The sequence below is a fragment of the Oryctolagus cuniculus genome, chromosome 12 (genome assembly GCF_964237555.1).
Source record: "Oryctolagus cuniculus chromosome 12, mOryCun1.1, whole genome shotgun sequence".
NCBI lineage: Eukaryota > Metazoa > Chordata > Mammalia > Lagomorpha > Leporidae > Oryctolagus > Oryctolagus cuniculus.
This window is the reverse complement of record NC_091443.1, coordinates 85,468,087-85,486,710: the sequence shown is the minus strand read 5'-3', so window position 1 is coordinate 85,486,710 and position 18,624 is coordinate 85,468,087. Positions and strand designations below refer to the sequence as shown.

Genomic DNA, 18,624 nt, shown 5'->3' with positions numbered 1-18,624 from the left:
TGAACTGGCAGTCTGATGTGGGATGCCGGTGTTGCAAGCCATGACTTAACCAAATGCACCACAGCACTGGCCCCGCAGTCCTTACACAATCGAACTTTGGTGTTTTGTTTTTTTGTTGTTGTTGTTGTTTTGTTTTTTTGTTTGTTTGTTTGTTTTTTGGACAGGCAGAGTGGACAGTGAGAGAGAGAGAGACAGAGAGAAAGGTCTTCCTTTGCCGTTGGTTCACCCTCCAATGGCCGCCGCAGCTGGCACACCATGCTGATCCAAAGGCAGGAGCCAGGTGCTTCTCCTGGTCTTCCATGAGAGGCAGGGCCCAAGTACTTGGGCCATCCTCCACTGCACTCCCGGGCCATAGCAGAGAGCTGGCCTGGAAGAGGGGAAACCAGGACAGAATCCGGCACCCCGACCGGGACTAGAACCCAGTGTGCCAGCAACGCAAGGTGGAGGATTAGCCTACTGAGCCGCAGCGCCGGCACAATTGAACTTTAAATGATGTAATTCAATAAATAAATTCATGTTAAAAAAAAAAGTCTTCATCTGCATGAAAGGACCTTTTGAACAGAAAAAGACCACAGGAAACACCCTCCACTGAGGGCTGGAGAACCTTCCTTCTAGGAGGAAGCAGGTAGTGAGGTGTGGCTCCCACCATCACAAAGCTGCCAGACAGCATGCCGTGAGAGCTCAAGGGGTAATGAGCCCCAAGCCATGTGACTACTGGCTGGAAGTCAGACACTCTCAACACCCAGCGAGCCATCACCAAACCATGGTTCCCTGTATTCTCAGAGTCTGGGTTTGTCTATTGGGCATTCACTTATCATGGGGTCAATTAGATGAACTATTTTCTGTATTCTTTTTGTAAATTTTTATTTGCCTACATTCTATTTGAAAAGCAGAGAAAAAGACAGATTTTCCACCTGCTAGTTCACTTGCCAAATACCTTCAACAGCCAAGGTTGGGCCAGGCCAAATCCAGGAGCCCCAAACTCAAGCTGGGTCTCCCATGTGGGTGGCAAGGACCCACGTACTTGAATCATCACGTCCTGCTTCCCAGGGTGTCCATTAGCAGGAAGCTGGAATTCGGAGTGGAGTTGGGACTGGAACCCAGGCACTCTGACACGGGATGCAGGTGTCCCAGTCTTACCTGCTACATTCAACACCCACCCTTGTTTCTGCATTCCTGCCACTCTGGCTTTTAGGAGCCATACACAGAGACAAATCCCCCCCCACCCCCGCCCCCAGGACTGGCCAATTCTGAGAGATGAAGTCTATAGCCTCCCCACACATGCCTTGTCTCCTTTTCTCAATATCACACCAAGCTAGCATCCCCCTTCCCTCCATTATCACAGAGACAAGTACCATGCAACAGACCACCCCTACGGGGCAAAGCCTCTCTCCAAGAGTATGGGTTTTTAGACAGAAGAGGGGCATGGGAACACAGGCAGAGAGTATGGAACTACTGGAAACATATACTCCTCAGCTTGGTTTTTTTTTTTTTTTTTTTTTGGAGGTTTCAGATCAGCCAAAAGCTGCTTATCTTGCAATATAGCACTCAGAGGGGCCCAGACCACCACACACAAGAAAATCTGCAGAAGACTAGTCTGAATCACATATTCAACACTGTCGCTCCCCCTCTTCGTGGAGGAACGACACAGGACCCTGCGCTGTTCTTTTGTCTGCTCGGCCCTTCCCGGGTTTGCTGCTGGTTCTTCCCGGGTTGGCTGCCGTCCCTTCCACCTCCGTGGAAGGGCGGTTCCCCCTGGCCACTTTCCCCACTTCCGCAGGGGAGCGGCACACCGCCGGCCGGCTCTCTCGGGAGCTGCACAGGTGTTCCCTCAGATGTTCCTGGTGCATGTCGTCTCTCTCCTCCTTTATAGTCCTCTTCCACCAATCCCAACTCTGCTACCCACACGCCGAGTACGCTGCTCTCCTCCAATCAGGAGCAGCTCCTGCAGCTTGTCAAGTTGGCGAGAGGCAGCTGGGTAGAAGCTGTTTGCTCCTCTCCCAGCGCCATATTGTGGGAGAGCAGATGCATAGAATAAGTCTTAATTCCAGTAACTCAGTCCAGTCCGGGTTGCTCCCCACAAACACCATGTGTGAAGGTGCATGTGCTGGCAGCAGGCCCAGTCTGAGTCACATGAACACCATGTGTGACTGTGCATGTGCTGGAATAGTCGCAGTCTGAGTCACATGAACGCCATGAGTGAAGGTGCATGTACTGGAGCACGCCGAGTCTGATCGGCAAGGCAGCTTCTTTTGGGGAACTTTACCTTCACACTTAACCTCTAAAGTAAATAAATGCTTTCCTCTGAGTAACTCCCTAAGCAAAGGACCCCTTGTCTCCACCAACAAGCCCACTAGGGTTACAGACCAGCTGACCCTTGTCTGTTTGCACTACTTTGCCCTTCCCATAGAAACTCCAATAATGGTTCTGGCCTTGGTCTTTTCCCATTTCCTACGTTTTGCCTCCCGACCAGCCTTCCCGACAAAGGAGACCTAAGTAATCAAAATCTTCTCTCAATGACTTTGGCTTACCTGTGCCATCAGTGACATTTCTATAAACTAAGAGGTAGAGACAGAAGAGCCACCAAGCCTGAGCAATTGGAAAAAACTTCCACATAGCAAAACCAACCATCATAATGAAGTCCACACACTGGGAGTCAGTGGAGAAGGGGGCCATCTCCCTGAGCCTAGAATCTACCCACTTGGTTCCAGGGTATATCATGGCCTGAAACTATGGGGTTACTTCAACAGCACAGGTATCAGGACCCCTGAGCAGACTGAGGGAAAGACGCCACTCAAAGAGAGGCCCAGAACCTCCACCTTGACCGGCCGAGCACACAATCCCACGTCACAAGGAAAGAAGAGGTAAAACAAAAATATTTATTTACAGCTCCTCAACTGGGAAAGCACTTGCATAGAAGATGTTTCAGATGCTTGCAAGAAAAACTAAAAATCATCAATGTCTCAGAAAGCTCACTCATTCTGAATGCTACTTCAGGAAGATAACAAATAAATGAGGCACCATCACATTTTCATGTTGATGAAAAACCTTAGTCTTGGCATTTCCGGGACATCTTCAGCCTAAGTCCATCGACCTTGGCTTCCCTTCCCACTTCCTCCCCACCAAGAACCACCCCCTAGACCTCATTTATCTAGCATTTCTGCATCAGGACAGAAAACTCAGTGGGGAAAAAAAAATGGCAATAGATCACTGGCCAAAGCCCCTTCCATGGGCCAAAATTCTGAAGATAGAAAAGCAAGTGACACATAGCTGCACCTTGAAACACCCCAAGAAGCTTCTGCTGATGGCAAGGCACAAGATAAGGAACTACATTATTAATATCTTTGCAGGGAAGACAGACTGTCCCCAATCCCAGTTTTCTCAAGGCTGCCTACAACTCCTATTCCAATCCCAGCACAACCTCTGGGAATGGATACCCAGGCAGATTTATTTTCCCAGCCAGCTGTCTCTGGGATGTTCTGGAAGCCTCCTGTCATTGCCAATTCCTCTGAGGACAAGGACAAACACATCCCAAGTCACGCAGAGATAACCCCCACAGAGAAGTTCAAGCATTAACAACTGTACAAAAAAAAAAAAAAAAAAACTTAGGAAACAAATCCCAAATCCATAAATCAATGTGATCTTTAAAAGAAACATCAGGGGAAATGCAGTCTATCATGTTAGCTATCACTTCAAAAAGCGAAGCTGCAAAATAATACTTATGCCTGTGGATTATGACTCAATGCTGCTGATTCTGACTACAACACCACCAAAATCACAGCCAACTATGTACAGTCTACTATTGACTGTGGGTGTTGCATAACAAATTACCCCAAAACACTGTGGCTTAAAATAAACATTATCTCAGATGCCAGGTCATTAACTGGAGAGGGTTTAGCGTGGTGGTTGTCACAAGTACTTGCACTCAGAATGCAAGTAGGGGCTGCATTCATCGTCAGATTTCCACCAGTGCTAGAAGACCCATTCCCAACTTATGCATTCACAGTGTTGACAGACATGGCTCCTTGCTATGTGGGACCCTGCAGGGGCTACCTCACTGTCCTCACCCCACGGCATCTGGCTGATGAGGGGACTTCAAGAAGTTCATAGGGGAAAAAAATGGAATTAAAAGCTAAGCTTAGATTGGTGCAAAAAAAAATTCCAAAAGCCATACATATTGTTTCTCCATAATAGGCACTTCCCATGAATTCCCACCGTATGCATGGGTCTCACAAATTTTTTGCACCAATACAAACTTATCTTTTGCTGTCAAAATCCTCTCCCCGCAACCACAAACTTGCTGAAGTACTCTCCTATCTCAGCGAACAGCACAATGAAAAAGCCACAGTACTTTCTATGACTTGAACTCTGCAGTCACCACTATCACTTCCTCTTTACTCGTTCTATACATTAGCTCCTCACTTCTAAGTCCAGCCCACACTTATAGGAAAGAGAACTGGGCTTTGTCCTTTGAAGGGAAGAGAACCAAATATCTGTAAGCACGGAAACCAGTACAGTAGAGTAATTGGTATTTGGAGGAGGAGAGTCAGGACCCACGAGCTACAGGTTTCTCCAGTAACTACCATCTCTGTGCAAACCAGCAGGAGATATCTCTTGGGACAGAATTGCTTCACAATGTGATTTAAAGAAAAATACATTTAAAGATGTATTCGTTTGAAAAGCAAAACAACAGAGAAAAAGAAGAGACAGGGAAAGACAGAAAGACAGATAGACACAGATCTTCCATCTGCTAGTTCATTCCCCAAATGTCCACAATAAGCTAGGCATAGCCAGGCTGAAGCCAGGAACCTGGAACTCTATCCAGGTCCTCCATACAGATGGCAGTAACCCAAGTACTTGGGCCATCATACACTGTGTCCCAGGCACATGAGCAGGGAGCTGAATTGGAAGCACAGAGAAGCCATGACTCAAACCAGCCACTTTGATATGGGATGTAGATGTTCCAAGCAACAGCTCAGTCTGCTACACCAAGCGCTCACCTCCCACAGTGTTATTTTTAAAGGTGCTCAGAGAACAATTGCTAAATTATTTGGGACCCATAAACTTATGTGTGTTTGAAAAGTTCCATCTGTGTTTGATATATATCTATTTGGTTTACTTTGGTATGTGAGACTGAAAATAGCAAAGGACCATTTCAGCAAAAATAAAGAAAAGAGAGAAGGGGGTCTTGCTGTCCATTGTTAACATCTTTCATGGAGCCACGGAGTTTGTATTTGTACTTGTAAGGACTCACAGCATTTGTGTCTCACTAGACAGAGAACATTGATGTTCCTCCTGTCTTCCTTTCAGGATTAAACCATCAGTTCAATAGAAAGCCATCACAGCGCTAGGCTTGTTAAATATCTTGAGTTCAATTAGGAGCTTTGGGTTTACTATTGTAATCTGAAAATCATCACCCCAGCAACAGTACTACAGTATAAAGACCTCCATTTATGTCTCATCGGACAGAATTTGAAAAGCAGTCTCATCCAAGTTTGTTGACATTGGCAAGGCTGAGTAATAATAGCTCAATAATTACTCACATTGCCCCCACAACCTCTAATTCTGGCCAATCTGCAGTCATTCCCAGTCTCACCCCAGAGGACCTAGCCGGGGGTCTGCGAGGATGAGCTTTTGCCACCAAATCATGAGCCTTTAACCACTGCCCTGCTCTTACCCATCACATTCCCATCCTCACCCAGTCCTCTCAGGCTGAGCTCAGACCCACTGCTTGGCCAGGCCTTCCCAGAAACTCTCTAGCTGAGAAGATGTCCCCACTGCTGCCAGCAGCGAGACTCCCTCAGCAACCCTCTGTGCCAACCTCAGTAATTCATCACATCTCACCTGAGCCACCTCCGGATTCTGGCTCCTGCTCCCAGGGGTCCTTATGCTGACACTAGTGCTGTGTCATCACTTTACATGTCCCTCTAGCTTTCTAAAAGTGTACAAGGCAGGACACTCAACATACACCATTACTCATAATGTGCATGCATCATCTGTGAGTCACTGACCCTATTTTATAAAATACTATTTTCTTTGCTGATCCAGAAGGGGATTACATATGGTCACTGCGCTTGCATCTGTAATGACACGAGGGAACAGAATACACCAGGGTCAGCAAGGTCAAATGCCCAACATAAAACAGTTCATAAACGGGAGATGTTTGAGAAGCACCAGCCCAGGATAAGAGTAACTGTAACCAAACTGACAACTCGCAGGGCTCCCAGAAGCCCAGCCTTCCCACACAGCAGCCCCTGAGCCTCCAGAGTCCCTTCTTCAGGAATCTCTTAGTCGGGCAAAGAGCAACCATGATATGCCTGACCAGCCCAATACACACACAGCATGCAAGCCAATCAAACCAAACAGGCCAACAAGCCGATGCCAGGGAGGAGAGATCCCCAATGGAGAGAGTGCAGAGGCAGAAGGCTGTAGTCTGTCGACATTTACCGAACCATCAAAAGGTACAAGGAAGAGGCGGGAATTTAGCACAGCAGGTAAGATACTGCGTGGGATACCCACACCTCATACTAGAGTGTGTGGGTTCAAGTTTGGCTCCGCTCTAAGTCCAGCTTCCTATTAATGCACACCCTGAGATGCAGCAGGTGATGGCTCAAGTAGCTGGGTCCCTGCCACTCATGCAGGAGAATGGGACTGAATGCCAGATTCCTGGTTTAGGCCTGGCTAACTGTTGTGAGGATTTAGAGATTGAACCAGTGGATGGAAGATCTCTGTCCATCTCTGTCTTTTAGCTTTTCAAATGAAATGAAAATAGAATTAAAAAGAAAAAGTGGTAGGAAGAGATTTCACCACATTCTAATTTACATCTTCTACTCCTGGAAATTCCAATACATCAAGCACAGTCGTGATGCAGTCAAAGGAACCCACTCTACACACTGCCTTGGTGTTTCTCTCTAGCACAGACCTCACCATTGTCCCAGGGTAAGAGATCATGCTTGCTCCAGGCTCAGGCAACGTATGCCTCACAAGGACATCAGCTTCTGTGGACATTAGCCTTCCTACCTGTACTCAACAGCTCACTCTGCGGAGACCAGGAGTGCTCACTTCAGGAAAACCCAAAGTAAGGAAAGCACTTGGCAAGCCAGACATTCTATGAGAAGGAAAATATTCTCTTGAAATTCCTGATTTTAGAGGCCAGCATTGTGGCACAGACGGTTAAGCTGCCACCTTTGACACTGGCATCCCATATGAGACCTGTTTGAGTCCTGGTTGCTCTGCTTCCAATCCAGCTTCCTACTAATATGCCTGCGAAGGCAGGAGATAGTTCATGTGCTTGGGCCCCTGCCACCCACGTGAGAGACCCAGATGGAGTTCCAGGCTCCTGGCTTCAGCCTGGCCCAGCTGATGCAGCCATTTGGGGAGTGAACTAGCAGATGGAAGATATTTCTCTCTTTTCCTGTGTTCTGTCTGTCTGTAGTGTCTGTCTCTGTCTCTCCCTGCATCTCAGCCTTCAAATAATTAAATAAATCTGAAAAAAAAAGCCTGCTTTTAAATTCTCAGCTCCTCTAGAACAGACAGATGAAATTATGCAAATGCAACATCACATTAACCAAAGGGTCAAAGCTAACCTCACCAATAATGGAACAAAGTGACACCATATGCTTCCTTGCATACAAGTAGGATGCCCAACATCATTTATCTAGCATTCCTATCAATAACACACATAAATGGGAGACATTTAACCATGAGAAAAGACACAAACCCAAAAAGACACAAGTAAGTGGCCTGTATTCTTTAAAAACATCAATGCCAGGAGTGACAAAGAAAAGCAAAGGACCTGCTCGTGCTGAAGAGACTCGAGAGAGAGAGAGAACAACCAGGCACAGTGTGTATAATCCTGCATTGTCCCAGGGCAGGCCAAGAACTGTTATCAAGGACATGGTCGTGTTAAGTGACAAACTTGGACATGAATTTCATGATTGATGGAAGTACCACATGTTCCATTTTGACTAATTGAACATTGATTCTTAAAAGGACCAACCTTGCTGGGACAGACATGCCCTGATCAAGAGGTGTGATATGTCCTAACTTTTACATGTTCAAAACCAGACCCTTTGTAACCCAGAACTGACAAAGCAAGCAAGGCCAAGCATTTAGAATTGACGAATTTAAAGGTCGGAGTTTGTGAACTCAAGAGGCTTCCATAGCCTTGGCAGCTCATGACAAGAGACTCAGGTGATTACTGATGTCATAAATAAGAGTGTCAATTGTTAAATCAACAATAGGAGTCACTGTACACTTACTCCCCATGTAGGACCTCTGTCCTTAATGTGTTGTACTATGTGAATTAATGGTAAAACTAGTATTCAAACAATACTTTATACTTTGTGTGTCTGTGCGGGTGCAAACTATTGAAATCTTTACTCAGTATATACTAAGTTGATCTTCTGTATATAAAGATAATCAGCCAGCGCCACGGGCTCACTAGGCTAATCCTCTGCCTGCGATGCCGGCATCCTGGGTTCTAGTCCCGGTTGGGGCGCCAGTTCTGTCTTGGCTGCTGCTCTTCCAGTCCAGCTCTCTGCTGTGGCCCGGGAAGGCAGTGGAGGATGGCCCAGGTGCTCTGGGCCCTGCACCCTCATCTTTGGCCCAATTGCCCAGCCTGGCGCCAGGCGCATCCGGCCATCGTGGCCATTGGGGGTGAACCAAATGGAAGGAAGACCTTTCTCATCTGTCTCTCTAACTCTGCCTTTCAAAAAAAAAAAAAGATAATTAAAAATGAACCCACCCCCTCATAACGAAATCGATGGAACGAGGGAGTAGGAGAGGGTGGATGGCTTTGCAGATGGGAGGGAGTTATGGGGGGGGGGGAGACCTGCTATAAATCCAAAAGATGTACTTTTGAAATTTATATTATTAAATAAAAAGTTTTAAAAATAAACAAGACATTGATGAGTTTAAGCAATGCCATACTGAAGTGCTTTTTATTCTTCCAGCCTTTCTGTGAGCTTTGAAATCATTTTCAAAATGAAGTCTTTTAAAACACCTCAGATTCAGTTTGCAGAGTGGTTTCCACACTCTGTTGAAGTATCCCCTATTCTCCAGTACATCTAACCCATTCCCTGATCCTACCTTTTAACACAGCAGCCCCAGACTCTGGTAACTGTTCCCCAACTTCCACCCTTCCATATATATCTCCCCACCTTTTACATCACTTTAGGTTCATAACACCTCCCACCCCCACCCTCCTTCTAATACAATCCTATATAAACAATTACCTTCCCTTCCATCACTTCCTTCCCACAACACTTCCCACTTATTTTTTCCCCCTCCCCCTCCCCCCCCCCCCCCCCCCCTTCTCAACATACTCCCCCCAGGAGCCTGCTGCTGTGAAAAACCCCCCCCCCCCCCCCCCCCCCCACCCCCCCCCCCCCCAACAACCCCAACCCCCACTGGCAGGTGCTGTGTCAATCAACTCAGGGATGCTGCTTTGAGTGTGTTACTTGGGACAGGAAAGGACAGAGAGGAAGACACTATTCCCCTAAGGAAATAGCGGGGGGGGGGGGGGGGGCGCAGAACTGTGGCATAGCAGGTAAAGCCGATGCCCGCAGTGCCAGCATCCTATTTGGGCACCGGTTTGAGACTCAGCTGCTCCATTTCCCATCCAGCTCTCTGCCATGGCCTAGGAAAGCAGTAGATTGCCTGAGTGCTTGGGCCCCTGCACCTGTGTGGGAGGTCCGGCAGAAGCTCCCAGTTCCTGGCTTTGGATCAGCCCAGCCCTACTCTTGGATGGAAGATTCTCTCTCTGCCTCTGCCTCTCTGTAATTCTGCCTTTCAAATAAGTAAATAAGCCTTTAAAAAAAAAAAAAGAAAGAAAGAAAGAAATAGGAAAGGTTAGGGGGCATATCTTGGGTTGAGAAACAGAGTAAGAAGGCCCTTCCTTCCCTGCCTGCTTGCAACACATGCTCATCCACATGTCCCAAAACCCAACTCTGACTGGTTTCTTGCAGCTTTCATGTTCTACTGGGGCCTGGTCGTCTCTGAAGTCAATGTTAAGATCAACTTTCCTAGACATGTCCTTGGGAAAACGAGCTCTGGTGAGTACACCCTTTCAGATTTTCTGACCCTGTTCTTCCCTCTGGCGTAAGTCCCACCCTCTTGGTTACACTTCCTCTAGAGTCCAGAGTCCCCACCCACAACATCTGAACTCCATGCCTGGGTCTCTGTCCCATTCACATCGAGCACCTTGACAACAACCCCCATCAACACAATGGGATCAAGGTCAACAAGAACCAGTCCACAGCACAGCAGAGCTCTCAGAACGTGGCTCCTCACCCACCCTGGGCTGCTGCCCTTGTCCCACAGGAAATGATGGCCCCTTTTGTTTTCCTCATGCCCACAGCAGCCTCTGCTCCAGGGACCAACTGGCTGCAGCGACAGGTTTATGACAGAGACCACTCACCAGACATCACAGAGTGCAGCCAATGGCAGTAACTGGGGGACTGAGAATCTGAGCCATCAGGAGGCCTGGAACACTGGACCTGCTCCTAACAATCACCTCCTGCCTATCTGGTGATCGACCCCACCCGCCTGACCCTGTGGTAGGCAGAGTAATGGTCCTTAGAACTCTCCTCACCTCCAGAACCTCTACACGATACCTCACACAGCAAAACAGACTTAGCAGGTGTCTTCCAGGTAAGGATCTTAAGATGGGGAGGGTGTCCTGGATCATCCAGGTGGGCCCAAGGAAACACAGAGACCCTCTCCCAGTTGTGGTCAACAGGAGACCTGAAGATGAAAGTCCAGAGGGAAACACGCCGTAGCTGGGTTTGAAGGTGGAGGAAGGGGGTCCCCAGGCGAGGGAGGAATTGGGAAATGCAGCAAGATGGATGTCCCCTCAAACCTCCAGTGGGAGCGGAGCCCTCCCCACACCTTGCAGCCCCATGACACTCATGTCAGTCTTTTCACCTACAGAATCACAAGCTAACAGATGCGCGCTGCTGTAAGTCACTAAATTGATGGGTTGCTGGTTACAGCAGCCACAGGAAGCTCACACAGACCCTCTTCACCATGGGAAATAGGTGGGTTATCATCCTTTGTATGAGATTGGCACCTACAGTCTAGACTGCACCTCCTTACCTCCCAGAAGCCCCGGGAATATCCATGGAAAACCCACCACATGATCTCTGCTGCCAATTAAATCACAAAGCAATCCTCCATGTTAACCGAACTCATCTGGTACCTCAATTTGAATGCTATTTTTCCATCAGAGCTCTCTTTTTTTTTTTTTTTTAAGTCATAAAAATACAACTTGCCCAAGCTACTAAGTAACTGGCAGACCCCTAAGGCCCCAAGCACTAGCATCCAAGTCCCCAAGTCACCTTCACTTCATCAGTAAACTCTCCCCAGCAACCACGCCCACTCCGACAGGCCTTCTTTCACTCTTGCTCTGATACTGGGATGAAATCAGCATCTCCAGCTTCCAGATTTCTGAGTCATCCGCACCACTGCAGGCCCAAGCAGCAGCAGCAGCAGCACTGTGAACTCCAGGCAGCAAAGCCCAAATCCAGCCCTGGGAATGCAGCTGCTACACAGGGTCACCTCCTCCCCACTTCCACGACCATCATTTTCCCTAACATCTTCCTGCAGCCACGACCACGTTGTCTACTGGGATCTGAGCAGCTGGCCCAAGGACACACTGCCAAGTGGAATCCATGGGTAGATGACTCGCTCCAGCCACACAGTGGGAGCTACTTAAGTGATCGCCTCTGCTCCCAGAAGGGAGGTGCAGGGTATTTTTATCAGTGATAGCTACCGTCCTGACTACTATGCAGTCCTGCTAAGACGACTGTTGTGTCGATAGCTTGTTTTGCTGTAGAGCCTGTATGGAGCTCCTCCTCCCTCATTTACCAACAGCTGGAGAGGAAGAGCAAGATCACTTCTGGGAGAAGGAGGGCAAGGCAGCCCCAGAGGCACAAGGGCAGCCATTGCATGTAATGACCTTGATCTTGTGTTTCTTCTGCTGAAAACTGAGACCCACGAGGTACACTACCAGAATATCACTTTTTAAGGAAAAGGCACATTGAAACCAACAATTTGTATCAGCATTCGTTCTGGTCCAAAAGAGGTCTACACACAGATAGGGCACATAACAACTCAGAAGGAAGAAGCCTTTGTGGGGTGGACAGCTCAGCCGTACTCACCCCACAGGGAATTTTATCAGCCTTTTATCATCCTGTTACCCTCCACTTCTGACACAGATGCCTGCTGAATGACAAAGGACCCTGCCCTGGGGAAATGTGTTCCCAACCAACAGCAATTCTGGGTGCCTGTGAGACAGACAGCATGGCCACAGCAAGTGCCAAGGGAACAACAAGAGACAGGGGAAGCTGGGGCAAGGGGGCCAGGCCCAGGCTGCCATGGGCCCCAACAAGCAGCAGCCTGTACCCACGGCAGCCTGGGCCAGTCCACACCTCACCTCTCATGCAGACCTGAGCATCAACCTCTGGGCACAACAAGAACAGAGAAAGGAAGGCTGCAGGGAGGGGTGGGGAAGCCCAGGGAGACCACAGGACCAGAAAGGCCCCTGACAACCTCCGGGTCTGCTGGTTAGAGACTTGGGAGCCCTGAGGACTGCCCAGAACTGGCACAGCCACTGTTCGGTTTCTTGTTTTTTCCAGAAGGCTTCTTCTAATATTCATTTAACTTTCAAAACTTCAAAAAAACTCTTAAAATGAAACATTCTAGGCTGGTGAGAGCTCTCATGATTGTTCAAACTATAAACTGTTTCATCTTTTGAAAGGGAAAAAAAGTTTTTTTAATTTATTTATTTGGAAAACAAAGTGAGAGAGAGGGAGGGAGGGAGAGATCGAGAGATCTTTGATCTACTGCTTCATTCCCCAAATACCTATAACAGCTAGGGCTTGCCAGGCTAGGCCTGGAACTCTATCTGGGTCCCCTACATGGCTAGTAGGATCCCATGAACTTGGGCTATCACCTGCTGCCTCCCAGTATACACATTAGCAGGAAGCTGGATGAGACTCAGAGTAACCAGTGCTTAAACTGGCACTCCAATGTGGGATAGAGGTGTCCCAAAAGGCAGCTTAACTCACTGTGCACAACGCCTGTTCCCGAAAGGGAAAATCCTCTGGCCTTGAAATTCCATAGAACTGCCCACAATGGGCTACAGAAAGTATTACATAAATGCTTGTTGCATTGCTCATGAATGGTGGGTGGCAGAGTGGGGAAAAACGCCCACAAACAGGGGAATAAATGGCTACATAACTTATCCTTTATTTTAAAAATATGCAGTCTTTAAATGTGGGATAGATTTATACCGGAGCTGGCATTTGATGCAGTGGGTAAGACATAGCTTGAGACCCCCACATCCTGAATCAGAGTACCTGGGTTCAAGTCCCGGTTCCACGTCTGACTCCAATTTTTTGTTAATATACCCTGGGACTCTGACACTCACATGGGAGTCTGGGACGGAGTTCCAAGCTCCAGGCTTTGGTCTGACCCAGCCCCATATATTGTGGGCATTCAGGGGTAAACCAACAGATGGACAATCGTTCTACCTGCTTGCCAGCCTTACAAATAAATGAAAAGCAAAATAAAAGCAACTTTCTTGCAAAGGGTCCCGAAAGTTTTACATGTAGGTACCACCTTAAAAGTATTTTTCCTTTTAGCAGAAAAGCAAATGTGGGTAACATTTTGTTCATTGTTCTTAACCCAGGCACATCTCTCTCTGCAAGGCACTCCTTTCATCAGGAAACATGCGTTTTTAGTTTTGTTTTTTAAAGAAGAAACATCTCTCAAATGGGGTAGACAGCTGTGACTGGACATCATAACAGACCCATCATTTCAGACAAGGAAACAGAATAAAATGGACCTGAACATCCCAGGCTACAGAATGGGAGTGCCGATGGGTTCTCAGCCAGAGACCAGGAGCAAAATCCTCCTCTGTGCCTCCCAGGCTGACCGCTCTGTGAGTGATGCTGGCTGTGAGACTGGGAGCTTCTGAATGAGGGAAACTCACTGAGCATCGTGCTTTCAAGGCAGCAATTCAAGAAGTACCAGGATGCTATTTAGCATTGCATCTGCAGGGGCAAAGAGCTTTGTGTCTGTCTCTGGGAAGCTGAATATTTATTATATTTTTTTTTCAAAGGAAGGAAGGAAGGAAGGAAGGAAGGAAGGAAGGAAGGAAGGAAGGAAGGAAGGAAGGAAGGAACAAACTAGTGCATCCTAGCACAATGAGGGGGCAGCCTCAGTCTGCAACTCTGAAGCAGGTCCCAGAACCCTAACTTGGGACCCAAAGGTTGGAAAAACTGACAGGGATCATCAGGGTGATGATTAACATGATGGGGAAGCTGCCTTCCAGTTGTAAAAATATTTTCCCTTCCTTTTCTTATTTTTTAAAAATTTCAACAGGTTGTAAGTTCCTTTTTTAACTCTGTTAATAAGACATTTTAAAGAAACAAACCAATCGACTCTGGGTTATACAAGAATGTACATTTGTTTACTCATCTAACATCTTCTATCCGTTCTTTGCCATCACCTCAGATAATTAGAGACCCCAGAAAAGTGTTCATTTCTGAAGTCCATGAAAGACAAAGAAACACACACCACCTATTTTCTTTTAATTTTTTTGAAAGGCAGAGAGAGTGAGAGACAGAGACAAATCTTTCATCCTCTGGTTCACTCCCCAGATGGCTTCAATAGTCAAGGCTAGACCAGGCCTAAGCTAAGTGCCAATAACTTCATCCAGGTCTCCCACAAGCATGGGGGCCTTCATTTGTTGCCTTCCCAGGTACATTAGCAGGAAGCTGGAGGGGAAGAGGAGCAGGTGGGACTGAAATCGGCACCGTGATCTGAGATGCTGGCATTGCAAGCAGTGTCTTCACCCACTGTGCCATATGCCAGTCCCCACCATCGGGTTTTCATTTGTAGGCTTGTAATTACAGGAGACCAACTTGACCATCATTACTACTCAGGTTTGCAGGGCCTGTTCATTCACGGCCCTTCAGAGAGGCTGCCTTTCGGTAAGCAAATGGGAGAAAGAAATTATTGTGATGCATTCATTTCATAAATGCTCCAGGGTCGGACTGTGGATCCCAAGATGGAAGCAGTGTCATCCCAGCCCTCAGGGGCCTCACTGTCTAGAAACAGAGAACTTGGCTTCAGACAACAAAAGAAAAGCTCAGACACAAGACACAAGTGGAAGGGACACTTGAGCAGTCCTCGAAGGATAACCGCCCAGGGTAAGTACTCAGAAGTCTAAGAGCTTTTGTATAAAACAAGCCTATGGTGTAATCTTCTCCCTGTTCACTGTGGAGTGGACAGACTCACAAACTGGGGCTGCTGCTAACAGGTGTCCATATGAGCAACTGAGCCCGGAGAAGTGCACACGGGCATAAAGTCATCACACCAGAGCCGGGATTTGCCGCTCAGGAGCACTGAAGCTGAATGGAAAAGTCAGCCTAACCTTCTAAGTCTGAAGGAGCAAGAAGCAGCTGCTTTTAGGATTGAATTCTAGGCCATCACTAGAGGTATCCCAACATACCAGAAGGCAGGTACAGGCATGGACTTAGTAGCAGAGAGGGCATTAAGCCTGTTTCCCATCTGTCATGGCAAAACTGTCAGGGCAGGAGGGCACACTTCGCTACAGCAGCCCGCCTAAGAGGGTAAGAGGAAGAAAACAAATAACCTGTGCTGTAAATAATCAGCTACCCAGTCTTGCCACCAGCAGTAAAATCCAATTTCTAGACAGGATCCAAGAAGTAAAGGCCAAAAAAATCCCCCCCTGTGGGACTGGGGGCCAGTTCCTTCACCCCTGGGCCTCCGCCTGTCCCCATACAACAGTGGCGGCACCTGCCTCCTGGGCTGCCGGGAGGGTTCAGCCACAGTGCACCATGCATAGCCTAGGACTCTGCAAGTGCTCTGTCAACAGCCGTTAGAATTGTTGATCACTCAAGTGGAGAATCAATTTAGCTGCTGGGGAAAGTGGATCTTTGAAAGATCTGGGCTGTGGCCTGACCACGCTGAGCCTGCAGCAACACTCTGCCACTCACGGCATAGCCTGGGGCCAAGCCACTGCCTGACTCAAGACTGAGCGCCTCACAGCAGTGCCCTGAGCCCCTCCTGCTGTTCCCCTCAGACCCTCGCTCCATCGTGGTCTCTCTTCTCAACACCCAACAGCAAGTACCAAGGGAGCCTGCCTGATACAGCTGTTCTTAATAACAAAACACTGGCCAGCGCCGCGGCTCACTAGGCTAATCCTCCGCCTGCGGCGCGGGCACACCGGGTTCTAGTCCCAGTCAGGGTGCTGGATTCTGTCCCAGTTGCTCCTCTTCCAGTCCAGCTCTCTGCAGTGGCCCAGGAGTGTAGTGGAGGTGGCCCAGGTGCTTGGGCCCTACACCCACATGGGAGACCAGGAGGAAGCACCTGGCTCCTGGCTTCAGATTGGCGCAGCGCGCCGGCCGCAGCATGCCAGCCGTAGCAGCCACTTAGGGGGTGAACCAACAGAAGGAAGACCTTTCTCTCTGTCTCTCTCTCTCACTGTCTAAAAAAATAAATAAATACCAAAACACCATGAGCAGGGGAGGCATTTGGCACAGCGTTTAAGACATTGATGGGGAGCCAGCACTGTGGCACAGCATATCAAGCCACCGCCTGTGACGACACTGTTGGATTTGTAGATCAGACCACTCAGCCTCATGGGGTTGAAAGGCCAGCTGAAATCCCACTGAGTCTCTGGTTGTTTCACAAAGCCCCTACCCCCTGACCCCCCCAAGGCAGCTCAGAGAGTCACAACCAAAGACAAGGCTTATAGGCACCACCATGAACCAAGGGTTCTCTAAACCTGCAGTAGGAGCATCACCAGGGCTTGTTAGCTGTGTAGAACACAAGGTCCCCAGACAGCTACTGGGTCAGGAACCTGTGTTCTTATTAACAAGATATCTGGGCCACATGGCCTTGGTGTTTAGAACAAAGCAAACTACCCAGGGAGAGTTGTGATCCTAGAGAGGGGACAGTTGCCAGTTTGGCAACCCTAAGGCAGGTCTCATTTTTTCTTCAGGGACTGGAAGTCCAATGACAGCACAATCTATAGGCACTGGCACACAGCAAATGTTCAATAAATACCTGTGGAATGGATGAATGACCCTTCTACTAACCCAAGAGAGATGAGAGCAAGGATCCAAGAGACACACACAGAGATGAATGGATGTCTGGGAATGGGGGAGACATTTAAAGTCATCAGGTAAGGCCTGGGGATAAGGGGTGGATCAGGACCACACGTGACAGGAGGTAGGTGCCAGGGAAGAGGATGTGGGCTGCAGAAAATGGAACATGCTTGTGTCCCCATGATGAAAGCATCTATCCCACAGCCCCGTGCAGAAAGGCCAGTACAGCTGGAGTAGCATCCAAGAGGAGCATGGACAAGGCCACGAACAGGGCAGCCAAGACTCACGGGTTTGGCCCTCGTAGTGGATCACAGAAGCTATAAGGAGACAGAGTGAGAAAGCCCCACCCATGTCCATTATGACCACTGTGGGACACAGAAAGGCCAAGTCTGAAGCCATCTCTAAGGCTCCCGGGGCCAGCTGTGAGATGGGCAAGTTATGGAAGGAAGCAGTCCATCAGCCAGAACTGGCTGGACCCCATACCCACTGACCACAACCTCCCCAGCGCTGAGATTCCACAACCGAGAACCGCTTGCCAAGTAGAATCACAGAGATCACTCACGGTTTTCAGCAAGTTGATCCGGGCACTTGTGGGCAGCCGAGCGTGCGAGAGGCCGGGAGCCCAGTCCAGATGTCACCCTGCAGCAGTGCACTGGCAGAGAAGACAAAAATGACACGTCAGTGCAGGCGGTCGTGTTAGCAGGTAAGCAACATTCTCCTGGCAGTGAACGGCACGGACGGGGTGATAATTTTAGATGGGCCCCAAAAAGAAAACGACACTGTGCACCAACATGGCCAGCAACCCCTCTGTCCCCCATACTGGGAAAGGCTCCGTCCTGTCCCGTGGCTCCAGAGCAGCCTCTCTAAGACCCCAACTGCAGTGTCCAGTGATGGGGCCACAAGGGGACCCTGGAAATCTTCAGGTCCAAGCTTCTCTTCTTTCAGACGAGGAAAGGCCAAATGCAGAAAGCAGCAAGTACGGCACACTGAGAGTGGAATGGCAGAGTCACATCTACAAAGTTCCAACTCTATCCGTAAACTAGCTTTCTAGTAAAACTCAGCTTCTAAGCAAATGTTATTCTTATTGAGTCTGGCTCTTAATGGAAGAGGAGACAGGAGGGGCTGCCGTTCTAAATCTCAGCACTTCCCCCAACTCTCTCTCTCTCTCTCTCTAATCCCAACAGACTTGTACCACTCACACTCCTGGTTTTCTTCAAAAAGTTTATGTTGGGGCAAAAGAAGGAAATCTAAAAACTTTGGAGGGAATACTGAAGATCTTAAAAAAAAAAAAAAAAAACCTGAGTTTCTGAGAAGCCAAGAACAATGCAGGGACCAGTGATGCAGTGTAGCAGTTGGGGCCACTGCCTGCAGTGTCGGCATCCCATGTGGGCACCGGGACTCGAACTGGCTGCCCCACTTCCAATCCAGCTCTCTGCTACGGCCTGGGAAAGCAGTGGAGGATGGTCCACATCCTTGGGCCTCT

At 48.5% G+C, this 18,624-nt stretch overlaps 1 protein-coding gene across 24 annotated transcripts in view; it reads right to left on the bottom strand.

Annotated features, from left to right (window-relative positions):
- TLN2 (talin 2) overlaps window positions 1-18,624 on the bottom strand; it is a 480,480-nt gene that overhangs the window by 373,641 nt on the left and 88,215 nt on the right. For all 24 annotated transcript variants that reach the window (XM_070054308.1, XM_070054305.1, XM_070054330.1 and 21 more), the window contains one exon: window positions 17,704-17,793. The gene's annotated coding sequence lies outside the window, so the exon portion shown is untranslated. The remainder of the gene's footprint in view (window positions 1-17,703; window positions 17,794-18,624) is intronic.